This window comes from Myotis davidii, unplaced genomic scaffold (genome assembly GCF_000327345.1).
Source record: "Myotis davidii unplaced genomic scaffold, ASM32734v1 scaffold299, whole genome shotgun sequence".
NCBI classification, from domain to species: domain Eukaryota; kingdom Metazoa; phylum Chordata; class Mammalia; order Chiroptera; family Vespertilionidae; genus Myotis; species Myotis davidii.
Genome location: NW_006293088.1, coordinates 3825007 through 3830992, shown reverse-complemented (window position 1 = coordinate 3830992; position 5986 = coordinate 3825007). Strand labels below are relative to the sequence as shown.

The 5986-nt window shown below is 46.9% G+C and overlaps 1 long non-coding RNA gene across 1 annotated transcript in view; it reads left to right on the top strand.

Moving 5' to 3' along the window:
* Positions 1 to 1629: 1629 nt before the first annotated feature.
* Positions 1630 to 5986, top strand: part of LOC107183591 — a 16775-nt gene continuing 12418 nt past the window's right edge. Inside the window, exon 1 of the long non-coding RNA XR_001514380.1 lies at positions 1630 to 1640. This is a non-coding gene — a long non-coding RNA (uncharacterized LOC107183591). The remainder of the gene's footprint in view (positions 1641 to 5986) is intronic.

Here is a 5986-nt window from a genome sequence, read left to right as displayed (position 1 = left end):
AAAATTACACCCCAAAATGCGTATATTATGCATGGAGCCGCGAAGAGGTTAAAATACAGCAAAGCAAGAAAACAAATTATTCCTGGAGGGACCCGCTTGGCTCTTTGACCATCAGCGGAGGTGCCTTCCCTAGATAAACAAGGGGAGACTTCTGGCTTTGAGGACTTTGTTCCCCCACGGTTTCCCAGAATGCTAAACTACAGTGCTCTTCTTCTCTTTACAAGCGAGAGAATTAAACTGCTGGTTTTCCACTGCATTTCCCCTAACTCCTGGCCACGAGGACAGGAGCTGAGAGTGGAGAGTGTCTGCAGCTAGGCAGGAGGCCTGGGTTCATTGCAGACATCCTGGGTCCAGGAAGCTTTTTGGGGCACGAACTAGATTTTCCACTTGCCTGTTTCAAAGGTAATGGAGGCCGACATTTTTACCAACCCCACTGATAGGCTGAGAACACTGTCTTAAGGACCTCCATTCTCCCCTTGACCCCAACGTCCTTTAATCCCACCTGAACACACTCCTGACATGAAGCTCCTTTAACCAGCCCTGGCCTCACCTTATTTGAGTCTCTGTTGGTGTGTTTCTGTAGAGTGCTTCTGCAACAGTTCCTGGCATGCAGTAAGCACTCAATAAATGTTAGTGGCTATTATTAGCAGCATGGCTCTTAGAATTGGCAGCATATGTTCCTTTTGAAATTCTGATGTGTAGTCTGACAATTTCCAGACAATCCTATATAATAAAAGCCTAATGTGCTAAGTGTCCAACCACTTGTTGGACCATTTGACCAGTTGCTATGATGCGCACTGATCAAGACTGGGTGAGATGGACTGGACACAACCTGGAGCCCTCCCGCAGTCCTTCCCCAGCTCTACATCAGTAGGGTCCCTTGGCCTGGCCTGTGCCCTCTTGCAATCCGGGGCCCCTTGAGGGATGTCAGAGAGCTGGTTTTGGCCTAATCCCCGAAGGCCAGGCCAAGGGACCCCACTGGTGCATGAATCCATGAACCAGGCCTCTAGTGTTCTTTATAATTATTTACTGTTACTTCTAATCTCAACAGCAAGATGAAGTTCAGGCACAGTCCTGCTGCCAGGAGTCTTTCTATAGTAGAAGCAGCAGGCAGCTCTATAACCTTTCAAATGCCCAAAGAAGCTCTGAAATGCCCCTTCCTGTGAGGTCAGGGTACTTGAGCACCCAGCTCAACCCAGCCCAGCTCAGGGTATCTCCTACATGAAGAATAAGGCATGTTGGGGCAAGGACCCAGTTCCCTTTTCTCCTGGACACACAGCTAGACTACATTTTCCAGACCCCCTTACAGTGGAGTGGGACCACATGACTTTTTCTGGCCAATGAAATGTGAGAAGATCTGATGTGCAGAAATGCCCAGGGCTAGCCTATCTAGAAGAGAAACCACTCCAATGCACCCCTCCATGTTTGAGCCTTCTGCATACCTGGAACTGCAAGGGAGGTACTCCAAGGCCCAAGAGAGCACTGGAGACATGAGAAAGAAGGAGCTTGGCCTCCACGTCTCCATTTGGAGGGCAGCAAAGATCGGTCCTACCTACATGCCTCCTCTAAATGGATGTATGAGCAAGAACAGGTTTTTATTATGTTAAGATACTTAAGATTTGGGGTTCTTGGTTTCAGCAGTTAGCCTACCTTCATTAATAAGTATGTCTTCAGTTTTGTGGGAGACAAACTAAGCAAATTATTAGGTGTGCCACCCCAACAAGTTCTAATGAACTTAGACATCCGTTTTTATACTTATCTTTACCAAAAAAAAATTGTTGTACAAAGAGAATGTTACTGACAAGCATGAGCAAATGATCCAGATAAAAGTCTCGTTGCTCTGAGTGAAACCCTGATGGAAGGCCAGAGATTTCTCTGCTGCCCCATCCCACGTGACCTAGGCATGTGGGCATGGTTCTGCTCATTCTAGAAGGGTCGGTTCTGAGAGCTTGCTGAGTCTCTCAGTAGCATTGTTTCCATTCCAGTTAAACCTGAGACCCCCTAGAGGGTCATCTATCTGAGAATTCTCTGTTTTGACCCAGCGCTGTGGGCAGGTGACAAGAGCCCTAGACCACGTGGGGGAGACCTGGGCTCCAGGAGTTCTTAGGGTGTTAACACATAGTGGAAACTTAAGCCTGACACATCCCCTGTCTGGACGACTGTTTTCTCATCTGTATCTGGGAGGGCTGAGTCAGATTACAAACTGGTAGCCGGGGGAAACTGCAGCCTGTGGGTATGTGTTACTTGCTTGCACAGTAACATTATACTTGTCTAAAATTAGTTCCCAATGGTTAAAAATTAGGATTTCTGCATTAAAAAGTCTGACAGCTCTTGAAAAGTCTGGAACACCAGGTTTTCTGTTCCCTCAGGGCAACAACTGGCTTCCCTCTCAGACATGACATATGCTCTCTGGTTTGCACAAACCCTCCCTCCTCCCCAGCTCACTCATCCCTTTACATTACCTGCCTGGATGGCCCTTATTGGCACTTGAATTTAAGACCCTAGGTTGAGATGATTTCTAGTGGTCTCTCTTTTCTGGTCCAGAGGAACAGGGTCATATCATTGCATTACATAGCCTATTGCTGTAGAGCAAATTTCCCCAACAGAGAGGCTTAAAACCATCACTTTTTACTCATATGTTGTGACTCTGGGGGCTAGGAAGTCAGCAGGGCTTACATGGACCTGTTTTCAGTTCAATCTCAAGTCATACACTGCTATTCAGCTGGTAGGTGAGCTGGTATGCAGGGTCCAGGGTGGCAATTCTCATACATCCAGTTTCTTGGCAGGGATGGCTGGAAGGCTGACCTCTGCTTGCTCTTCCCCAGAACAGCATGGAACTGAGGTAGTCAGACACATAGGGTGGCTGAGGGCTCCCAGAGGCATTCTTCCAGGAGACCCAGGCAGATGCCATAAGGCCTCTGAGCCCTAGCCTCAGAAATCCCAGGACATCACTCCTGCCACATTCTATTGGTCAGGCTAGTCACTGAGGCCAGCCTAGTCATGGGGGAGGGGAACTAGACTCAATAGGAAAACTAGAAAAGACTTTGTGGCATCTTTAATCTACCATGGGTCTATTATCCAAATTCTGCTCTCCTGAATTGGAAGATACTTGACTAGGCTAAAGAAATGCCTTCTAATAATTTGCTGGGTTTCATAAACACAATGTCCCTGACCCCAGAAACAGAGAGATGGGTTTTTATAAGCGATAGCTCACTCTAGACTGTGCCCCCTGCCTTTTCAGAGATCCTTCATGGCATGCAATATTACATAGGACACATTAGGATACAAGAAATTGAACGTCAAGCTTTTATTTTATTTTTTAAAAATATATTTTATTGATTTTTTTACAGAGAGGAAAGAAGAGTGATAGAGAGTTAGAAACATCGATGAGAGAGAAACATTGATCAGCTGCCTCCTGCACACCCCCTACCGGGGATGTGCTCGCAACCAAGGTACATGCCTTTGACCGGAATCGAACCTGGGACCCTTCAGTCCGCAGCCCAATGCTCTATCCACTGAGCCAAACTGGTTACTGCACGTCAAGCTTTTATAAGAAAAAAAAAGAAAAGAAATTATTCATACCAGTAAAACTAACTAGATGGGTAAATATGAAAAACAGTATAAATGTATTTTTTAAAATTATTTTCTTATGATTTAAAAGACACAAAGCAATAATTATAAAACTAAGCCAGTGCCTTATAATGTATAAAATGTAATTTATATGAAAAACATAGCATGAAAGAGGAGAAAAGGAATTATGCTTTATTTGAAACAAAGTTTCTGTATACTATTAAAATTAAGTTAGTATTAACCCAAATTAGATTGTTTTAAGTTACAATGCTAATTACAATCCCCAGAGCAACAACTAAGAAAAAATGCTTAAAATATATCATAAAAGAAAGATCACAGGAAGTAAAATGGTAAATAGAAAATATTTAACATGAAAATAAGTCAATAATGGAGAAATAGAACAAAACAGACATGAGGTATACAGAAAACAAATAGCAAATCCTATCTTTCCATGAATTACATTAAATGTAAATGGATTAAACATTCCAGTCAAAAGGTAGAAAGCTTAGCAGAGTGGATTTAAAAAACACTATCCTATATAATAAAAGGCTAATATACAAATAGACCGAATGGCAGAACAACTGAACAACCGGTCGCTATGACGTGCACTGACCACCAGGGGGCACCTGTGGAACATGGCAGGTGTCAGCAGCAGGAAACAGAATGCAGAACATGGCAGGCATCGGCCCCAGCAGGATGGTGGAGCAGTTGAGCGGGGGTGCCAGACCAAGGCGGGGCACCAGTTGCTGTCATCGGGGTGAGCCTCTGGTGGTTACAGAAAATTCTTTGCTCCCACATGCCACAATCCCACCCGGCACTCACACCTGCTGCTGGCACCTTCCCCGCTCGCACCCACTGCCGGAGCTGGGGCCGCTGCTCACACTCACTGCCAGCACCAGGCACTGGCCCCAATCACTCAGTACTGTCAGCTGGTGCAAGTGGCAGCTGCCAGCCCTGATTGCCTCTGTGGGCTTCACCACCTCCCTCTGCTCCTGTGGGGTGATCAGGGCAGCAGTCGCTACTTGCACCCACTAGCAGCACCAGCCCCAATCGCTCTGCACCATCAGTGGGTGCGAGCAGAGCCGGCGCCTTCAGCACATGGGAGCAGCGGCAGGAGCGGGACTGCCAGCATATAAAGGACTGGGGGGCTGTGACGGGAGGGGCTGGGCGGGGGTGCAGAAGATGGGGTGAGACCCGCCCCTGTGCCCACAGCAGCCTCACCGCCCACAGTTCCTTTCAAGGTGCATGAATTCTTGCACTGGGCCCCTAGTTTAACTATATATCCTATATAATAAAAGTCTAATACGTAAATCAATTGAACGGGGAACAATTGGTCACTGTGATGCACACTGACCACCAGGGGGCAGACACTCAATGCAGGAGCTGCCCTCAGCCCATAGGCACCAGGCCAGCCAAGGCGGGTGCCACTGGGGGCCCTGACCACACCGCTGGTCACCCTGCAGAGGGAGGCAACTGGCGGCAGCGGCTGGGGGTGGGACCAGCAAGCAGGCGGTGCTAGGCTGGCCAAGGCAGGTGCCAGCAGGGGCCCCTGGATCGCCCTACCAGTTGCCTCACAGATCAGCCCTGATCACTGGCCAAGCCTAGGGACCCTATCCATGCACCAATTTCATGCACCAGGCCTCTAGTTGTTTATAAGGGACACACTTTGTATTCAAAGACACAAATAGGTTGAAAGTAAAAGAAAGGTGGGGAAAGAAATGCTTGGCTTATGTATCCAAAAAGCTAAGAAACAGGACCTTCACCAACTTCTGCTGAATCTAGGAGTTTGAATGATGTTGTCAAAACTCAGTCTCACTTCTTTAGGCTTTCTTCTTTGTTAGCTCCAGCTCAAGTAATTCAACCTCCTCTAGTGACCGCCCCCAGCAGCTTCAGGCTTAGCAACTCCAGTGGAAAATAAACTTCTCTTTCTGTGTAACAGCCAACTTCCTGGTTCGAGTTTCACTGGCCTGCTTGGGTCAGATGTCCACACCTGAACAGTGTCCATGACCGGACTTGAGTCATGTGCCCTTATCTGGATTCAGAAGCAGTTTGGCTTAGCCTCTCCTGAACAGCATGCTGAGAGTAGGTGAGGGCTGATCCTACAGTGAAGTCCAGAGGGCCTTCTAACGAGAAGAAAGGAGAGTGAATACTTGCTGGCCAGGAAACAAGTGCCCACTGCCCATGCATTAGGTTGACTTGAGTTGGAAAGACATTGACTATAGGAAAACCAAAGCTGAGTAAACTGTGAAGGATACAAATTTCTACATTTGTGTTCATGTTTTAATTGTCCCAAAGAGTTTCTCCATTAACTTTAGAAATCCTTTTAGCTTGCTTGAGATCTGGAACATATGTCAGTGGAGTTCTAAGAGATTAGAGAAAAGGAAGATCGATCTCTTACTCTGAGGCACTGCTCTGC